Source organism: Xiphophorus maculatus, chromosome 23, assembly GCF_002775205.1.
Source record: "Xiphophorus maculatus strain JP 163 A chromosome 23, X_maculatus-5.0-male, whole genome shotgun sequence".
NCBI classification, from domain to species: Eukaryota; Metazoa; Chordata; class Actinopteri; order Cyprinodontiformes; family Poeciliidae; genus Xiphophorus; species Xiphophorus maculatus.
In genome coordinates this window covers 29,446,750-29,468,044 of record NC_036465.1, presented here as the reverse complement: position 1 = coordinate 29,468,044, position 21,295 = coordinate 29,446,750, and the positions used below count along the sequence as shown (strand labels likewise).

Genomic DNA, 21,295 nt, shown 5'->3' with positions numbered 1-21,295 from the left:
ACTTCTGTCATCAACATTATTATCCTCTTGCTTCTCACAACACTCACCAGCAGGTTTGTCCTGCATCGTTTGGAGGGGGAGAAGAAACATTAATAAACACTCTTTAATCTTACCTGAGTTGTGGTCTTGAGTTTTGTGTCTGAATATTTCAAAATCATGACAAACACCTAAAACTGGCTGAACTGACCAGATTCACATGTGTCGAACTTTTAGAGATTCTCAGGAATGTGAGACAGGAATGTGACTGTCTCACCGAATTTTCCCCAAAGTGCTGAGCATATTTATTATATTTAGTAATCAGGTTACAAAACACGTTATTTTAGTTGTGTCAGTAAAAGTGACTGGCCCAACGATTACACTGTTCAACAGTCAAAAAGATTGTCTGGGGTTTTTTGACTGTTTTAGGGTCATTTTGATGAGCTGAGTCCAAAAATCACATCGGTTTTGCTCAACCAGGTCAACTTTCTGAACTATGGAGCAACATGAGCATCAAAATGCATGACTTGTTCTCACATCTGGATCGGTTTCCTGACAATCTGGATCAATGAGTGATGAGCAGGAGGAGAGACTCCATCAGGACAGAAAAGAGACACAATGAAGACGTAATGTTCAATTCACATGTACTTACCCTTATCATTTAATTTGCAGAAATCCAAGTTTGTAACATTTATTTAATACACTGTTAGAAAACTTTTTCTTTTCTCCTGAAACTTTTTTTTGGATGAGAAATATTAATGGAAATTAACTGATAATGTCACAAAAATGTCATCAATTTAGTCAGAAGACTGAATTTCTCTAAATCAAATTAGAATGAAAACCATTGGGAAAAATGGATGCCATTTTTGGTGCAAAGGGATCCTAATTCAGTTGAAAAAACGTAGATAACTTTCAAAAATTATTTTTTTGTTACTTTCTGGATTTACTCCTCCACAGCCTTAATTTATAGTCCAACATTTCCTGAATCAGCATTAACTGAAATTGCTCCCTTTCAGCAAAACATTTTCTTGTTACATTACTTTTCACCATTTCATTCAGAAAAAAAAAATTGTAAAGTACTTTGGAGCACATCATGTTTATGATGGAGCTTATGATGACCCGAACATTTCACGTCTTTAAATGAAAAATGTTAAACAAACCAAATTTCATGGTCTATTGAGAAGCACTGTTCTCCAATAACTCTGAATGATGCAAGCTGCTGCAACAGGCTCTAGTGATTTCCACGCCTCACTCTTCAGGACTGAGGGAGAATTTCCCCTCTTTGAACTGAAACTGGCTTGGTTTCCTCTGACTTCTCAGGCCGGGCCTTTCTGCTCCGGGCGAAACTTTCTCTCCGTTTGAGCGTAGGTCTGTGTGTGTGTGTGTGTTTGTGTGCGTGTGTGTATGTGTGTACTTCACAGTTTCACGGCTGTGACCAGGTTCTCACAGCACTGAAAACACTTCACTTCCATCATGACAGGCAAAAAGAAAGCAACATTTTTATTGTCTGCAGCAGACAATAAAAATAGTTGCCAAGTAAGTAAACTCTAATCACCTCAAGTTAAATGAAGGAAACATCCTGACAGTAATCAGCCTCAGAGTCCAGTTACTTTATTTGGATGAAGCTATCCGCTTTATCCTCGCTGTTATCTCAGAAAACTTCAGCTGCTTGTTTAGTTTATTGACCTCAGCTGGATTTGTTTCTGTCTCCTTTCTTTAGTGACACTAATGAAGAGCTCTGCAAACAAATGATTCTTTTAGTGTTTTCTGTCTCTGAGTTTCTTCCTGATAGTGAATGAACTTCCCCAATTGATTTTTCCTACCAAAGAGCTAAACTGATGGCGTTGCTGAGCGGTGGCAGGAGCACTTTGAAGATTCCCTTCATCCATTTTCCATGAGGTCTCAGAATCTGACACCTCAGGGAACATGAGTCCATTGCTATGGCACAGGTTGCGGGAACACCATGCTACTTTGGCAACTTGCCAACGTAGCGAGGTCTCTAGAGAGCAGAACTGATTTGTTCTCATTTCTCTCATACGGTTCATCGCGAGTTCAGCCTGAACTACGAGCCAGGAGTCTTTGTCCAAATGAAAAACGGGTCAGACTGCTTCTAGGAGACAAACCCCTTTGAATAAACCTTGAGATCCAACATCAGGCCTCAACAGAATCAAGTTTGTCAGATCTCAGGTCTGACTGCGTCTGGAGAACACTGGCTGTGTTTCAATCCTATTGTCATGTGAATTTTAAGCAAACTTTTGAAATGTTGCAAAAAGAACAAAAAAACTAACCAAAGTCATAAAGGAACCAGTCCACGCTTCAAACAGCCATTTTGAAAGTTTTAAAATGGTAATCTTTGTGTTTGAATTCAGAGTAAATTTGACCTCAAAGGAAACTCAAAGCTGATTAACACACCGTCTTTTATCGGCTAGTCACACGCTTCTGTTATTAGTTTTGGCCAATAACAAATGAACACATGGCTAATTTGCATCACTAACACTTTACCCTAGGCTGTAGTTGGGGGGGAAAAATGTCAGGCCAGGTTTGTTCACAGGTTTAAGTGAATGCTCAGCTATATTTGGCCCACAGCTGGCACAGATAACTTTTATGATAAATGCTAAGAGGAAAAGAATGAGAATTCATAACACCGTGCAACTGCAAACAGAGTACAATGCATAGATGGATTCTTTAGCAGAAAGAGAACATCAGGTCTTAAAACCAACAGGAGTAAATCCTTACATTGGAGACGACAACATCCCCCAGGAAGACATCGGTGAAAAGAAAACATGGCAGGACTACTTATATGACTAGAGGAATTAAAGTCTGCAGGAATATTTTTCAGTTTCTCAGGGCAAATTGCAGAGCTTTTAGAACACTATTACAAAACATAGCATGTCAGACCTGTAGACCTGTAGGCCAGTCAGACCTGTAGGTCTGACCTGTAGGTCTGACTGGTCTTAGAGTGTAAGAGTGCCTCGTTAATGATGGTAACGAGGCAGTGAGCAGCGCTGCACCCCACTCTGACAAACTACATCTAGTAACTAACACCAACAATAAAATAATTATTTACATTGAGCTTTCTTTGGGCTGATAGAAAACATTGTCCAACTGTTTGTAATGATTATTTTCTTCTGCTTACCTGGATGGAGGGATGGCAAAGTGACCTTTACAAAAGATTTTGTTCTTTTGAATGGCTTTAACTGGAAATGTAGGACTGAAGTCAGTTTAAAAGTCCCATTCATTGTTTTTTACAATGTTGCCTGACATTTAATGTAATGTAATGTATAGTGTAATAAAGTAAAATGATGTAAATGAACAGCCATGTTAATATCCTGTCAGATATCAGGTAGTTGATCAGGTTTGGGGGCAGTTTTCTGAAACGTTTTCTCCATCATTCTATTTGCAGTGTCATCATTCAAATGTCATACATTTTTTCTTTTTTAAAATTATTATTATTATTATTTCTATGTGTTTGACTTTATTAGAAAGTTTGGAATCCACGCTCTTAAAATGCCTCCAGGGAGACTTGTTCCTGGTTTTATGGCTAATGTTTCTGTAAAAGAACAAGATCTGAACCAAAACAAAGAGAACTGCATATTTAACATAAAACTAATCAAAAATTCACAGCTAAACTTTAAAATGCTGAACACTGAGCTTTGTGTAATGAGCTAGGTTCTGGGCCAAAGCTATCAACATTTGCCTAATTTACAAAAGAGCGAGCATGTCCCGTCACAGCGGGGGTCCGCTAAATTAGCCCCAAACAGTTCAGGCGAAATAACAATGAAAAATATATGTATTAATTAAGTAGGAAACAAATTGCAAAACAATTTAAATTAAATGCAGTCAACCAGTCAAGTTTTCTGCCTCATTTATCAGGATCATTCTGATTTCTTACGATCATATTTTTGATATTAAAAATATTCACACATATTGGTTTACAGTTTCTTTGTCTTAAAATAGGAATGAGTAAGTCACATGGCTTCCACTGAGGTTGTAGATTTTAGTAGAGATATTCCAGTCTGAATATTTTGATATATATTTAGGAACATGTCAGTGTCTGTATGGATTACAGGAAGTACTGTACATAAGAAAAATCTACTGATCTATTATTGTCATTGCTGTGGTATAGAATGTAATGTAGTAGAAGAAAAAACTATAAAACAAAATCCATCAGGAATATGACACAAACTGATTTTGCTTTTTTAAAAATTTTTTTTAATACATAAATTCTGGTTCTTTCTCTAAATAAATCTTACCTGAAGTGTCATTAATGACATATAAAATGGCTGATTGTAGCGATCCGAAGAAACAGTCAGAGTATAATGTATAGCAGCCAAACGATGGCTCACAATTGTGAAAGTGAAAACATAGTTTTTATGTTCTGAAAACAATGCGGTGCATTTTGCTGTAGATGTTCTACAGCTTTGGTGGCATTGGGTAAGGCATAATATCAGACATTAGTCATTTAAATCTTCACTACCGGAAAAAACCTTTAAAACCTTAGATAAATTGGGCTATACTCAGTATTTAGGTTCAAGGCTACAAAATAAGAATCCATCATTAACCCTTGATGTTGTTTCCGTGTTTTATTTAATTTTTGCAATACCTTCACTGGGTTGACTCACATATTTTTCAGCCAACATTTTATCGGCTTTTTGAAACTGAACGCAAATATTTTCCTCTCCAAATAAAACCTACAATTGCCACCCAAAAAGCCAAATTTCCATAAACAAAATGGTAAAAACAATTCAAAACATCATAAACGTCTAGTAGTTTGGTGACTATTGACTTTGTAATTACAATGGTGAAATCCACTTCAGGCAGGAGGAAAGCAACTACTGGAATGGATAGATCTGCAATCTAAACTGCATCCAGAAATAATTATTTACTTTGATTTATGTATTATAAAGTGGAACTAAGAGTATAATTTATTAAATCTATTTTAGAACTTTTACAAAAGTAAAAGCCAAACATACCTCTGGACAAACTCACTAAAGCAGATCAAAATGCCAGCGGAATATCAGAGTTTCTGCTCTCATCACACTGGAGTAACTTTCATCAAAGTCTTTGATCCACAAAGCCTTTAAATCCTCCCAGAAAATACTTTAAATCAAGTCAAATTCATAAAACCATGCATTTTTTATGCGTACATATCCGTTATTTTAGATCATACTCAGTTCATTTGGGTTAGATTTATATTAAAACAATTCACAACAAGGATAATCTCTGTGATTTAGTTGAGCGGTACTAGCTTCTTTCTGATTGAAAAATGGCATCTATTGTTATTTTAAGAGTCCAGCTTCATCAGGCAGGAGTTTATCAGTAAGAACTGAAGCTGAACTGTTTGGATAATATTTTTCTGTTAATCAGATGGTAGTTTTTAAAAAATCTAATTTACTAATTTTGTTAATAATGATCCTATGCAATTAGTTGTTCACTGTCGCTATTATTGTAGAAAATGGGGTTATAAGGAAGCTGAGCCTCAACTTGGTCCTGTTGAGTAAATATGGTAAACATTATTTCACTTATAGCAAGTCATTTTTTCCTTGTTATAGGTGAAATAATCTGCCAGTGGATATTAGTTAATCAATATTAAGGATTTATTGATATAAACAAGCTCCTATCTTGCTGAAAAACTACTTTCAAGTTAGTTTTGTTTAATTTCAAGTATACTAAAATATTTGCACTAGAAACTAGACCAAAAATGCTTTGTCAGACTTTATGTTTGCACAGTGCAGCTCTTCCTCTCTGCTGTCAGCATCAGTTTCCTGAGGTGAGGCTCTCTTTCCTGAAATCAGAACTTTGTGGTAAAGTCTCAGCTCTTAGGAGAATCTTATGTTACCACAACAATGAATTTCCAGTAAAGGTTAGGGAGAAATGTTTCATAGTGATTTTACAGCTCTTGGAGCCAGAAAGGGATTTTTAAAGGCTGTTCATTTTCTGGTGTAGTAAACTGAATAAAATGCAGATGTTTCTTCCCTGCGACAATCTAGCAAAATTCCAGTTGGCACATTACACATCCGAACTTTTTCACAATTTTTGCCTCAAGAGTAATATTTATATAGCGGTTCTAATGACATTAATAATTGCGTTTGGTTGCATTAGCACTTATTTCATGACGATGCGGCATTCAAAGACTGTCAGGTACCCAAGTTCTATTTCCAGCAACTGTTTCTGAGCAGCAAAGCACTGAGCAGACCGATCCTCCTGATGAGGGGCAGCACATGACGCCGTAAAACACTGAGGGGAATCTGGATGAACTGCATTCAAAATACAATCAGACAGACTGTGTGACCACACCATCAGAGGATCAATATGCTCTGCTCTCAGTGAGAGACAGAAAAGCAATGTCATCTCATAACACGGAACAGAAGAAATCAATCAGCAGAGGTCCTGTCATAGACTGTCTGGCTTTAGTCACTGAGGATGAGTAGCTTCTGTGAAGCACTCAGGAGGAGGAACATGGCCAAATCCAAAACGGTTAGCAGTGATGTATGGCCGTTCGGTTTTAACAGAGGAATCGCCTCTCTGTGACGGAGAAGTTTGGACTTTTTCCCAGTGAGCAAAAGATGGCTTTCCAGCATTAGCGTTATGTGAACAGAGGCCCCCAATAGTCCTTTGGTAATATTCCTTACCTGTGTCTTTACTTGCACCTTAATTTGTGATTTTTTTGTAACAATAAGACTTTGACTATGAAAATGTGGAAAATACACAGACATCAGCTGGACCCTATATCAGCTTAACCAGATTTACCAAAAATGATGATAAATATGAATTTGAAAAAAAGTAAAATTTTAAATTAAATCAAAAGTTTAATGGTGAATCGTTTACATTTATCTTCCATTCGCACACACATCTGACAAAATGCATATTTTTTGACTACAAACCTCTTTCAACAGTCGGCATGCACTCCAATATTGGTGTTTTTGTTTGTAGAGTGTGTGTCAATAGTGTTAATTTGATATATTATTTTCTTATTTGTGTCTGTGGGTGTAGTAACTGAAGACAAGCAGCAGGGGGAGTATTGTGTGAGTCACAGTCATAGCATAGAGCAAAGAGAGAAAGCTGGGTTTTCGTAAGATAATGCAGAGCTTTGACTGACGTGTTCAGCTTCACAGATAATCTGGGGTGTGATGCTAATTGTGTAAAGTTTTATACTAAATGTGTGAAGAGCTAAAAACAAAACCAGACCAGGCTGGAAACAAACTGGAAATGAGAACTTTCTTCTCTCAGGCAGAACAGTGAATGTGTGTCATGGGACGAGTTTTCTGCATGAAAATAACTCCTCAGTGCACCTCAAAAGTTGGCCTTTGAACCTCAATGCCTTCAAAAACCACTGTGTGTGTGTGTTTGGGTGTGTGAACTTGTACATATTATACATATAGAGGAGCACTTTCACCATGTTCACCCACGAAGAAAGGTCATTTGCTGAAAGCGAGGACATTTTTCTAGTCCTCAGGGTTTTTTTTGTTTTCTTTCCAGTTCTTCTGTGATCTACTGGTTAGATTTATAGGTGTGGTGTGAATTAGGTTTTCGTTAAAGTCAGAAACTCACTAGTAACACTTTGAGTTACTAAAATGAACAGAAGACAATTCAAAGTCCACAGTTTAATAGAAGTACCAGGATGTGTGTGTGGTCAGCCCACACGTCTGAGAAGACTCTTGTGACTAAGCCTGTCACAAAAAGCAATGAATCAATTAATTGCATAATAAATTAAAATGAGCTTGATCATTTCCAGTCTAGTGATGAATATTTTTGGAAGGGAAATTCTGTATTTTAGTTTTGAGACATCGGGTTAAGAAGAAACCACCCCCATGCTTTACATGGCAGTTTTACAGTGGTAAACCGTGTGTCTGAATTCAGATCGTTTACAGTGTAGATCTGATTGACAGACTTTTGAGTTTGGAGGGTAAGGCAACCACACAACTGACCCACATACCACCTTTGCTTGGGTAGTGAATACACCTTGACCCTCCCAGTCATTCCTGTTGATAGTGTTGACGATATAGCAAAACAATGTAAATCAATAACCTTTGACCTCCGTAACATTAATCAGGCATGAGGAAAGTTTCTTCTGAGGCCTGTTTTCTCAAAAATCTTGTTTCCAGAGTGTTGACATTCAAACAGCCATATCATCTTGATTTTTCGTTTCTGACATCAAAAGAAAGCTCAGCATCCACACTTTCAGAATATGTCAATAAGTTTTGTCATGGTCATTTACAATTGTGTGAATGATCACACATTTTTCAAAATGTTCTGCAAATTTGCAATGTGTTAAAAACATTTCCACGTTGTCATAATGAGGTATTTGTTTTTAAAATTTTCAGAAAATTTGTAAGAAGGCTGTAACACTGCAAAATGTGACAGAAAGTGAAGCATTGTGAATACTTTCAGGGTGCACTGTGTGGTGGCTGCCTTTTTTCACTGTGAAGTTGTTCTACTGAAAGCTTTAAACAGCAAATCTACTGACATAACTAAATGTATCCTGTTAAATACCAGAGTCATTTTCTCCGTTGCTAAGAAGCTGAATATGATCTACTTTTAGCAAAAGAGTGTGCAAGTCTCCCAGAGTACTTTGTTCAGTGGGAAGTCTCATCCATATTGATTTTTCTATTCACAGGTATGAGGAGGAATAATTGCCCCCAGAGCTGAGTACTCAGATGTTTTCATTGATTGCTGCAGTCGTGCTCATATTCAGCCTCAAATCTCTGCCATTGATTTCACTTTCTGTCTCTACCATGACTACACACACACATTAATTTTTGTGTATCAAACTATAATTTTATTTAAATTTTTCTCCCCATTTGAAAGTTTCTACATCTTTAAAGAAGCTGAAACTTGACATCGTGCCTCCTTAAGTTCAACGTGTGAGTGAACGGATTTAAAGCCAAAAGAAGCTTTACACTTTGACCCTTAATTAGAGGTACAGTATTCTAGGCCTCTGTAAAATGTTTTTAAATTTTATCCAAATGGAAAGAAGAGCTAATTTCTCAATCAATATTATGCCTCCTTATATTTGATATGAGTTGATTTACATGTCACCCCCTGAGGTCAGAGAGACAGGAAGCTTAGACGACAGTTCTTCCCTTGAATGACCAAAATAGCATGGAAGGTGTAAAGTAACAGGACTTTCCCTGACCGGGAATCAAACCCGGGCCGCGGCGGTGAGAGCGCCGAATCCTGACCACTAGACCATCAGGGACCTGCCAGTTGACAGAGCAAGAAGGCGCTCCAGCAATGCTTTTTGATCCTCTGCTTGACTTGAAACATGACATCGTGCCTCTTTAAGCTGGACATGCTTGTGAGTGGATATAAAGCCAAAAGACGTTTTACACTTTGACCCTTAGTAGAGGTAGAGTCATGGCAGGCTGTCCTCTAACCTCCTGAGGGATTGCCTTTCACTCAAACTTCAAGTGAAGCTACTTTTGTCGTCCATGTCCCATGCACCGCTTCCTTTCAGGTGAATAGAAAAGCTCTGATAGTGAGGCCCATTCTGTTTTAACACTATGATAGTTTGAGCACCATCAGCGAAAACAGCAGCTCCTTTCAGGAGTTCTAATATCTGTGTGAAGGAAAAATGAGTGTGACAGTTTTAAAAGCTTTCTGTGATATTTGTAAGTTGCAGGCATCATGGCCAGCAGGTCTGATTCGGTCAGCGAATGTTCTGATTACAAAGGCCGTTGCAGGTGCTAACCACTGTGGATTATCTTTGATGCAGCACCAATTTCTACTTTAACTGCAGCATGATGAAGTTGTTGTTTCCTTTGGAAGTCTGAGATAGGTGAACCCTATTCTTTGAACAGCCTTTATTTTCACAAGTCTCACAGGTAATAACAGATAAAATATGTTGTGCTTTTACATTAAGGATCACAAGTGAGTCGGTGGCCTTGGAATGGAATATTATTAAACCTGACTTCTTATTGGGTTTGGTATGTCTGTTTGCGTGAGAAGCTGATGGAGCAGTGAGGCACACACACTGTGCACAGTGGCCTCTGGTTGGTGTGTGCTCTCAGGTTTGCATGCATTCACACTAAGTAAATCACATGACAGAGCAAACACAAATGGAGTGTTTGTATTAAAAAAAATTAACTGAGGAAAAAACTCTAAAATAAGCTCAACAGAACAGGATAAACATGAGGTAGACGCTTCTGTCTGCAATTTAGATAAGTAGGAAAGTTTTGACGGTTGGATTTTAAATATGTGTGGAGAGCCATGCCTCAGACCCAGGTGACTGTTAAACCACAGAACAATCAATCAAATGAGAATAAAACCAGGCCTGTCAACAGCTCTGAGATTTATACACACACCTCTCTCCCTAGAAACCCCATCTTACTGTCTCCTATCCTTTCAGGGTAATATCCCTCAATCCATCATTTGCCTTCTCTCCTCCGTGCGTCTCCCAGTTTTTAGCTCCTCTCACACCAAATGTCAATCCATCATAGGTCCCTGTTTCTCTCCTCACTCATTGACTTTCTCATTGTCTCTCTCCTCTTTTCAAACCACCTCATGTATAATCAATCCCGTTTTAGCACCTTACCCACACTCCAGCATCTCTCTAGTCTGGTCTTATTGACCGATCAATCAGGCCAAAGTTTGGCCTCGCTGACATCCAAAAGATGGAAAAGCACTTTATTGACCTGCTGATGAATTTGATGTATACATGTACCCAAACCTGTAACTTAGTGAAAGTTTTCACACCAGGACCAGTCAGCATTTTTAAGTGGAACCACACTGTTAGGTCACTGCGGCTGTAGATGATAGAATATGTTGCACTATGAACGTTAAGAAATGTGACTATGTGCATACATAGTTGCACAATTATTAGAAATCATAGTGGAATCAGATTGAGCTACAGAAATCTTGTATCCAACAAATGTTCAAGAAAACTGCAGCATAAATGTTTTTATCACTCTAGAGGTGAACTATATATTTGGAGACTAGTGATTACATGTCAGATCACACTCTGTAAAGTTATATTTATCTGTTAGTTTAGAATTGAGGAAGCTTTAGGAATGACTGTAATCTTGTCTTTGCCCCTGTGTAGAAGACTTCAGCGCATGTTTGCAGCTGGTAATTTACTGGGTTTGTTTTGGAGCCTGGCTTCTCGCTGAAATGTAGAGTGAACGATGATAGAAACAGTAAAATCTATTGTTTTGTTGTGTTTTCTTTGATTTGTGTGTTGTGTCAGAACCTTAGATTCTCAGAGACGAGCTCAGAAGAAGGTAAAGTCATTTTATTTATAAGGCAGTTCACAGTGCTTTACATGAATTAGAAGGAGATGCAAAAAAACAACAAACCAAAAGAAAGACCAAAAGGTTAAAGCACATATTGGTTCCCCACGTTTAATAAGAATAAGAATGACTAGTCCACATTAACTAGTAGGGGCTTCTCTGGATTCTTATTCTGATAAAACTAAATGTTGGTTCCAGTTGTTCTGGGTTGAGTTCTACTGTAGATTGTAGAATATAAAGCTAAATGTTGGTTCTCAATATTTGATAGACTGATAAGTATTCCAGGATGTAACCCTCCCGTCACCCAATGATAGTTGGAGACAGGCGTCAGAATGAACAGCATTCTGATAGAATTGAACTAAAGTTCAGGGTGATGTCAACCTCAAAAATTTACTTATTAGCGTATTTCCAAATATAAACTGGCAAAACATGTCAGCAATGATATGAAGGACATAATGACTTTCATAAAAATGATGATAATTCAAAATAAGGTATAAACATAAATACAATAAATTCAGCCATTATACAACATAAAAATTATAAAGTCAAATTTAATTTGTTCCTGGAGGATTCTAGTCTTTTGATTTGAGCTGAAGTTAGCGTTTTAGCATCGCTACTTTGCTAAATAGCATGTTGGTGTAGCGCTTTGGCGTTGGCAGAACTAATGATTATGATTAGTGCTGTAGGGTTAGCCGTACTCAGCACTGCCCAACATAGAGAAGGCAATATCAGATGTAGATGCAACAACAAGTTGCAATTAAAGTTACAAAGTTATATTATACAAAAATATCTTGGACACCCTAAAGATGAAAGATTTGTCTGTTTGCTGTGAACACAGCATATACTTCAATATTGAAATATCACATTAAACACCAGAAACACTCAAAGCTCACAGGTCTGTTTGGTATGCCACCACTTAAAACAAGACCTATTGTACCGTAGGCTCCTTGGAAGGTTAAAAAATTTTTTCTTGGTATTATGTAGTTTACCAGAAGCCGTCTAGAAGGCTGAGCAAACACATGGAAGAAGATGCCTTGGTTAGATCAGACCAAAATAAAACTTTCTGGGCTAGTTTGAAAACTAACACCTTGAACACACTCCTGTGTGTCACATGACGCGGCTGCATGGTCCGGTGCTTTTCTTCTGCCAGGAGAGACGAGGTCAAGGTTGATGGGAAGATGGATGGAGTTAAATGCAGGACACTCCTGGCTGTCAGAGGTTCGTGGAGAACAATGACCCTAAATACACATCCAGAGCTGGAAGGTTTAGATCAAAGTGTGTTCATGTGTTGGAATGACCCAAACCGTCCACAACTAAATCTAATTGAGAATCTGTGGCAAGACCTGATGATTAATGTTCACAAGTGTTCTCCATCCAGTTTGATCAGAAGGAGACAGAATACAAATGGATACCACAATTTTCTGATTTTTATTTTCATTTTTAAAAAAATGTTTTTTCTTCTTGCAGCATTTACATAAATGATTGTTTCACTCTGACGTTAAAATTAATGTTATGTCAAAAGCTACTCAACAGAGACAAATTTGTCATCAAAAATGCGAAGAAGTGAGTCCAGCAGTGTTTCCATCCAACCATCACCAACTCAGAAAGAGTTTTGTAGCAAAAGCCTTTTCCTTGAACACATCTTCATATGCACAATGATAAATGTTCTCACTTTACAAAGGAATTATTTCCATTCCTCCCTGGAACATTCACACAAAAGAATGTCTTCCTTGAAATGGCCGTCGATATTAAAACCTCGGTCCTTTTCTGTGTCGCCATATGGGGACCTCACAAAAACGCCTCCAGTACAGAGAAGAGCTGCAAACTCCTCACACACAAGGTGAAAGAGTCAGCTGCATGAGGCCACACAAACTCCAGGTCGGCAGCACCAGTCCCATCCAGGAGGCAGCTGAGCATCATTCATCAGTCAGAGGCCTTGCTAATTAGCTGACACTGCTGTGTAATTACTGTCTGATACCTGAAAAGAATAGCTGCTTCTCACAGCAGCCGTTTGCCCTGCATCTGTGAGTTTTCACCTCTGCATGGCAAACCTCATTCATTATAGTGCACATCTCTTTTTGTCTCTGTCAGTCTCTGGATGTTCCATGTAGCTCAGAGCAGAACTGTGACTGTCAAACTTCATTATTTTTGACCAAGCTCATTCCTTCCTATTTATGGTGCAGCTTTTTTTTTTCACAAAAAGACAGCACTTCCCATTTGTTCTTTCATCTTTTAGTCCTGCCTGTTGTTTTCCTACATAACTCCAGTTGTCAGATCATTAATACTTGATTTGTAGTGTTTACCCTGTTACAGCCCGGCGACCTTTCCGGGGTGAACCACGCCTCTCGCCCAGTTACCTCCACACGCACGACTCTCCAAGGACAAACGAGCATAGAGAATGGATGGATGGGTTCTAGGTATTTTATTTTAATAAAAACAATTTAGATCAAATGTATAATTAAATCAAAAGATCCCAGAATTTTGTAAGTGTAGATGAAAGTTGAAGTGTTTTTAGTTCAGATTGGTGGAGGCTTACTGTTGAAAACAATGTACAAATGTAGTCTCACTCTTTTAGATTGTAATTGCTGACATTTTTAATGTATTTTTATGAACTAACATATGATAAACATTGCATATGAGATTTTGTCCCCTTTGGTCTGTCTTCTGTCCTGTGACCTTCTGGTTGTGGCGTCCATGACACCTTTGTGCAGGTTGCACTGTGATTGGCTGAGGAGGAAAAATTTCCCACTCCATATATATCCTAATCAAACTGTTTGTTGTTGCAGCTTTCACAAATGTAAGCTTCTATATAGCATAAGATAAAAACACAAAGGCAAACATTTTTTTTCCTTCTTTCTTGCTGAAGCAATGAAAGAACAGTTTGGCTCACCAAAGTTCATAATATCAGATAATTGGGCTTCAGCTATTGTGTATTTTGATGACTAACCTAACCTTAACCCTGACTTTATTCATTCCTATGCGATTTTGGGGCAAGGTTTTTGGTCTATTATGTCTCCATGGTAACTCTAAAGGCTAATAATATTAACATTTCATCTTGAATCTGAGCTGGATAATTTGCTAAATGTACTGAGGGGTTTCATGGCTCATTAAAGGAGATAAAATAAAAATAGAGTCCATTCTTGAGGTGATAAATGCCTCTATTCAAATTCAGAAATATTTGTATTGATCCCAAAGGGATCAATAAAAGTCAATTCAGTGCACTGCTCTCTTTATTCATTGCTATGGCAGACCCAGATTAATGTGTGTACATTATACACACATTATTTATTATGGAAAAAAAACACAGATCAGGCTAATGATATCCTCATTATCTTCAACAACGCTGTGATTTCATATTTTATTAATACTGACAGACCAACAAAGACCATCTAAATAAAGTAAATATATTTATGTGTACATGCTGTTAGAATTAATTTAATAGGCTAACTAAGCCAGACATCCTAAGACTTTTATTGGTAACCTTTTGACAGGACATCCGGGTTCAAAAAGTCACATTTTTAACAAATTTTCTATGCTAAATGAAGAGAACAGGCTACACAAAAGAGCCATAAAAGGAGTGAAATTTGGTTGAAATGTAATAGTGGTGTAAGATTCTTTTACATATTCTAATATCAACACATCTACGTTACTATATTTTCTACCTCATATGCATCATTAAATCTGCCAGTTTTCATAACTAATGATATAGACGTGATCTTAAACTTCTTCAGGTTTTCACAGAACCGTTCTTCAGAGTGCCTCCCTCCGTTGTTGTCTTTTATTTCCTTTCAGTAGTCACTTTGTATTTTGAGCTCGTTAAGGTGGCACTGCTTTTCCTTGAGATCTATTTTGGGTTGTACTTAGCTTGCAGGCTTGTCCTTATGCAGCACTCACCCTGCAACTCAGGCAGAGTTACACGCTAACCTTGGTGTTCTGATATTCTCTGTGAGACGTTTCGTCCAAAGCAAGCCGGAACCTCTCTGGATTTCCTTACTGCACATCCACTCATCTGCTGCTCTTTCACACTTTATTTCCATCATCTGTTCCCATCCTGTATTTCGTGTTTGCAGAACTATGCACACACACGCAATCATGAAAGCATACACACAAAGGTCCTCCTCCCTACATGAAATGTTCCTCTTCATGAACATTTCGGCTCCTCCTTACCAATGAATCCCTAAACAGCTTGTTCACTTATGGGAAAAAGTTTTATTAAAAGTGAAATAATCTGCTAGTGAAACTATTTTTAGGACATTTTTGACTTAAAACAAGCTCCTATCTTTTGCTGAAAAGATAGGAGCTAGAAGAGTGTTTTCCTCTATCTCTTTTAGCTATTTGCATGCTCGTATACACACATGCACACACACATGGAACAGATGCATGCAACGCTAATGTTAAAGGAAATGACATGCTAGGGAACACCGTCTACAGGGTGTAGCTTAGATAGAGGCCAACAAAAGGAACTACAAACTGCTGTTAGATGCCATTTTGCTCTTAGCCCATAAGGATAGCATGATAATGGACCAGAACTGCATTTTAGCCTTAATAAATGGAATTCATTAATTCAACTTATTGACTCTTCTTCACCCTCATACATTAAGAATCTACAGAATAATTCTCCCCATCAGTCAGGATTTTGCACATCAAACACTGCAGTAGTCATTGTTTTTGAAGTAGATGACCACAGCAGTCCATGTGTCTACATTCTAGAAATGCTCCCCTCAAGGTGGCGGCATGTTGAAGGACTTTTATTACTTTCAGCTTGATTTTATTCTGTTTAAAGATAAACAGAATAAAATCATGACTTTGTGTCAGGCATGACACAAAGAAGTAATGTTTCATGGCTGAAACTTTGCTTCTTTTGACTGGTTTGCCCTCACGTATTGGAGGCTGTGCAGCTGGAAGGATATTTGCTCCTGGTTTATTGGTTTGGGACATTTGATGGGTTACCATAGAAACAATGTTTTGTTATTTTTCTTACGACTGGGAGTAGCTGATTAACATCTCAAAAGAGTTGTGCTCTCCTTGACCTAGGCAAACTGTTGGAACGCAGCAGGACTGCATAGCGTTCAAAGATATTTTTTGGTGTAATAGAGAGGATAAGTTGCTTAAGGCTGAACACTAAGCATCACCAAACTGGTTTACCACATCCTTAAGACACTCTTCAGGGCGTCATCTACATGCTTTGTATTTCAGCAGCACCTGTTTTCATAATGCCAGCCCTTCATTCCTCAACTGAACAATATCCGGGTCAGGTCTTCTCTCTCTGACCACATCAGGATGCAGAGCCACAAATGAAGATCAAGCACGGCACCGTGAGGCGGCCATGGGCTAGACATGTTCTGCTGGGATCTGGGTGAGTGTCTGTGTTTTTATATATGAGTGTCACGTCCCTCCTGACAGAGGATCTTTGTTGGAGATGTTCTCCACCTGCTGCTACCCACCCAGCTGCATGTTGTTACTGCTTTGTTTGGTTGGGGCTTTAAAGAAGCTGTCAGGCGGTCGTTCCTCCCCGATACTGAACTGTTCCGTAGAGTCAAGCCCTGGTACCAGTTAGTTTCTGAACCTTTCTCCTGGTTTTTTAAGGCCTCTGTTGTTTCTGGACTGATCTCTATTTTCTCTGCACCTCCCTTCTCACAGGTGAGCCCTTTATCCCAGACTCACCTGATTATGGGTCACCTCTGTTCCACAGTCTGTCCACCCGGAAAGGAGGGAGGGAGAAAAGACGAAAGGAAACCTTGATAGTAGTGGTAGAAAGACAATGCCACTTCAGCATTTCGCAAATTTCTTGCGTTGTGAAAGTTGACAGCTTCAGTACAACAACTCGATCTGAAAATCTTCATTTCATAGTCAAAACACTATCTCAGCATATTCTAGCAGTCTCCAATTTCACAACAGACCTTTTCTGTGTTTGTTGCTTCTTGGTGCTTCAGGCATGTTATGCTGGTTTAACATGCCTTTTGAATCAGCCCTCCAAACCTGCATCGTCAGTCTATTCCAGCATTTAGCTTAGTCTAAATAAACTGACTGACTCACAGCTTCAGCTGAAAGTCACAGCAAACCCCAACTATCACAGCACGGACCAAACCTTCTCATTCTGACGCATTTCAAATATGTTTGGCCCCAAGGCGACAGTACAAAAGATACAGATGTTGAACGATTGGCCTTTAGAAAACATAATCTAACTTCATTTTAATGGGATGTTGAAAATGACAACATTCTTTGTCTTTCTCTGCTGATTGGCTATATTTGAGTCTCCAGGATTACAGAGTTCTCTCATTGCTGTTTGTTTTTAACTCTCTATTTGAAGGTAAAATCCAAACTTCATTTGTAAGTTCATCTGGAGATTTAATCATGATGAAAAATCATTTATTTACTTTTTTTCCACCCATCCAACTAAAACAAACTTTCTGTTCTTTTCTGTGTGCAAACATTGGAAAGATTACAATACTTTTAAAAATGTTTAGTTGGTGTTTATTCAGCTTTTTTTGGGGTCTAAAATTGAAAACGCAGCAGCAGTAAAATAAGCAAGAAAAGAAGAGGATAAAAAATAATGATGGATTCTTTTTGTTCATTCTTTGTTTGTTTATTATTTTCTGTACATAAACTGCAGTGGTTTGTTAATGAGTGCCCTGCACATCAATTATGAGGCAATGCATGCTGAGATTAACGGTAGCCACTGCTGTGAGCTGGTGAGAATACAGAACCACTTCGAAAATAAAACAGCAGAAAAGAACAGAGACGGAATAGAAATAACAAGGGAGCACGGGAAACAGTGAATGCATCGTTAAGAGAGTAAAGGAAACAGCTTTTGGGTGTTATTTTCAAAATATTTCTTGTTTCAGTCTTGTTTCAATAAGAAATATTGTTAAAGAAATTTCTAATTACTTATGGAATTAAAAAGAAATTAGCTGAAAAGCCTCTTTCACCAAAACTCTCAACTGTGTCTGTCTATTCAGAAATCTGGAGAGGAAACGGAAATATCCAACACAGTTGACTTTCCAGGTATTAAAGCAGGATGAGTGGAAGAGTGGTGCCACACAAAATGACAGTCAATCTCAGTGTACTTACACTGTTATTATTTATTAGCAATATTTTATCTGGTATTTCTTACTTTCTTAAATTTCCAGTCAAAGAGGACTTCTTGTTTTTTTACGTTCAAGTCACATGATGCGGAAGCCATCACGTCCTCAACCCCCAACGCTGGCTCGTTCCTACACAGGTCCTATAGGCCAATCAGATGTTTAACAGATGCAGGCTCAATTAGCAACACGGCGCCTCAATCCAGCCTTGAGGTGTTTTGTATGCATGCATGTTTTGTATTTACCCAGAATGCCCTGCACTGTGGTTCACCTTCTACCTTTGGAGCAGTCTCAGGTTTGCTTCATATATGCATTCAGATCAGACCAGAGTTCGTTTCAACTGAACTGAGATGGAGGTTTGTAGGCGGGTCAGAGTTTGCTTTTTTTGATCGGCATCAAGAATTCAATAAGAATTTGGTGCCTATCCTGGACAACACTCCATCTGGTCAGCATGGTGTTGTCAGTCACACTCCTGTATGAACCTCAACCAACAGAGTGATTTAGCAAGTCGTTTCTTCCTTTGCCCGGTAGACTCTGTATCTCCACTCAGGTGTGACAAGAAAGAAAACAAAATTAATCAATCAGCTTTGATTAACATGGGGAAAAAAAATCAGTTTTCTCAATATTGAACATGGATTGAATCTATGAGTCATTAACAGGTTTCTGCAGTACTTGACGCCTGCAGAAGAGGTCATTCAATCATTTGGATCAGCTGTTCTGAAATATGGGCACATCTAAAACATGCAGAGCAGGGGAGCCTGAGGACTGGAAATGAGAAGCACAGCCATATGACATAGTCCAGGGGTGCCCAAAGTCGGTCCTCGAGGGGCGGCATCCTGCATGTTTTAGTTCTCTCCCTATTGGTAGTAACAACCTTTTCAGCATGTCAATGTTCTTCTTAGGCCTTCTAACAAGCCATCATTGGATCCAGCTACGTTAAACCAGGGAGAAAACTAAAACATACAGGATGCCGGCCCTCCAGGACCAACTTTGGACATCCCTGGATAGTCTGTATCTAGCAGCCTTCATGGAACATTTGCGATTGTTTTAATAATTGGAAGCTACTTGTATCACCATCACACCACTCGCCATCAATTATGCTTTTGGTGAAAACGTGTTAACTTTGAGCGGCGGTGGTGCAGGGGTAAAGCGAAACCCCGAGACAGGAGGCCCCGGTCCTGGACACATCTGTCACAGGTTCAAGTCCCAGCCTCATGACCTTTGCTGCATGTCTGCCCCCCACTCTCTCACAACCTGCTTCCCTGTCTGGAAACTGTTAAAGATGACTAGAGCTGACAAAACATTTAAAAAAAGAATGCTAATTAAATGTTTTTTGTGTGAAGGCTGGTTAGGACTTTGACAATCCCCTGAAGAATGATGGGTCACATGGGGGCCAAAGCCTGGTCCTAATGTTCCATTATTAAAGTAAAGATTGACATGTGTCAAACTCAAGGCCCGGGGGCCAATTCTGGCCAGCCGTAGCTGTTAATGTGGCCCCCTAGAATCCAAATTACATCAATAAGTTCCTCCAGTTTTCCACAAATCCTCAAAATTCATGAAAAATTCACACGAAATCAGCAGATCCCCACATTTCTTTCTGTTTTTTCTCAAAATTGGCCAAAAATATTGGCTTTAAGTGACTGCTTCCTCAGCCTTGCAGGATGTCAAGTTATAGTCCGTGATTGATATGGTAATTAATTGGGCTCGTCCGGGATTTGAACCCGGGACCTCTCGCACCCAAAGCGAGAATCATACCCCTAGACCAACGAGCCACATGCTTAAGTTTACTTGTTAGGAAGGGACAGTAGGACTAGCTTTTTCATCAATCCAAATAGTACAAGACAGTGTTTGAGTAGAATATTATATACACAAGCGGCTCGTTGGTCTAGGAGTATGATTCTCGCTTAGGGTGCGAGAGGTCCTGGGTTCAAATCCCGGACGAGCCCCTTGGACCATCTGTAGGTAATCCCTGCAGTGCCTATCTATAATTGTATTGGAAGACTTGCAAATATATTACAAGAGATCTGGTTTTATGTTTGAAGGAAGCCATTTTGTTTGTTCATTTCTTTGTTGTTGAACTTTAAATCATTTTAATACCATGCAGTACAGATTGGGGAAGAGTCCTGTGTTGTTCTCGACAGTACCTTTAGGAAAATTTAACCTAAAATTCACATTGAGAGAGTTACTACTGAAAATGTCTTCATTTGCCCATAGTCAGTTCTCAAGGGCCAACATCCTGTATGTTTTATTTGTCTCTCTGCTGGTGGTAACGACCTTTTCAGCAAGTCAATGTTCGTTTTTGGCCTTCTATAGAGCCATCATTAGATTCATGTGTGCTAAACCAGTTAGAGAACTAAAACATGCAGGATGCTGACATATGATGACAGACTTTTGGCACCCCCATTCTAGTGGTAAGTTATGTGCCTAAGCGGCTCATTTGTCTAGGCCAGGGTGTGGCAACTCCAGGCCTCGAGGTTTGTTGTCCTGCTACCTTTCCATGTGTTCCTGCAACACACCTGAATCAAATAATGAGTTCATAAGCAGGACTCTGGAGAACCTAACTGCACGTAGGAGGTGATTCAACTATTTGATTAAGTGTGTTGAACCTGAGAAACATCGAAGAGTTTCAGCACACCGGCCCTCGAGGACCTGGATTGCCCACCCCTGGTAGGGGTATGATTCTTGCGAGAGGTCCTGGTTTCATATCTCGGACGAGCCCCTTTGAACACTTGTAGACAACACACGTAATTCCTGATTGTATTATTAAGTCTTTATCCGCAACAGTGTGGACTAATTTAGGAAATCTTTCAAATGATTTGCAATTTTAATTCTGCAAGTGACTAGTGGACTATAAGCTGATTACGAATGCAGCTACATACCTGGTGGTCTTCAGGGAATGTAAAATGATGGCCTTACTATAGACTTTGAGAGCTGTTTCTCGCTACAAACTTCTCCAAATAGTTTCAGTGTCACTGTAGTAAATGTTATTATGCTAATGGTTAAAATTGG

At 38.8% G+C, this 21,295-nt stretch overlaps 3 non-coding genes across 3 annotated transcripts; 1 reads left to right on the top strand and 2 right to left on the bottom strand.

Moving 5' to 3' along the window:
• Positions 1-9,103: 9,103 nt before the first annotated feature.
• trnae-cuc lies at positions 9,104-9,175 on the bottom strand. The gene has a single exon. It is a non-coding gene; the product is annotated as a tRNA-Glu (tRNA).
• Positions 9,176-19,986: 10,811 nt separating this feature from the next.
• On the bottom strand, positions 19,987-20,058 carry trnap-ugg. Its single transcript has one exon. It is a non-coding gene; the product is annotated as a tRNA-Pro (tRNA).
• Positions 20,059-20,160: 102 nt separating this feature from the next.
• Positions 20,161-20,232, top strand: trnap-agg. The gene has a single exon. It is a non-coding gene; the product is annotated as a tRNA-Pro (tRNA).
• The last annotated feature ends 1,063 nt before the right edge of the window (positions 20,233-21,295 follow it).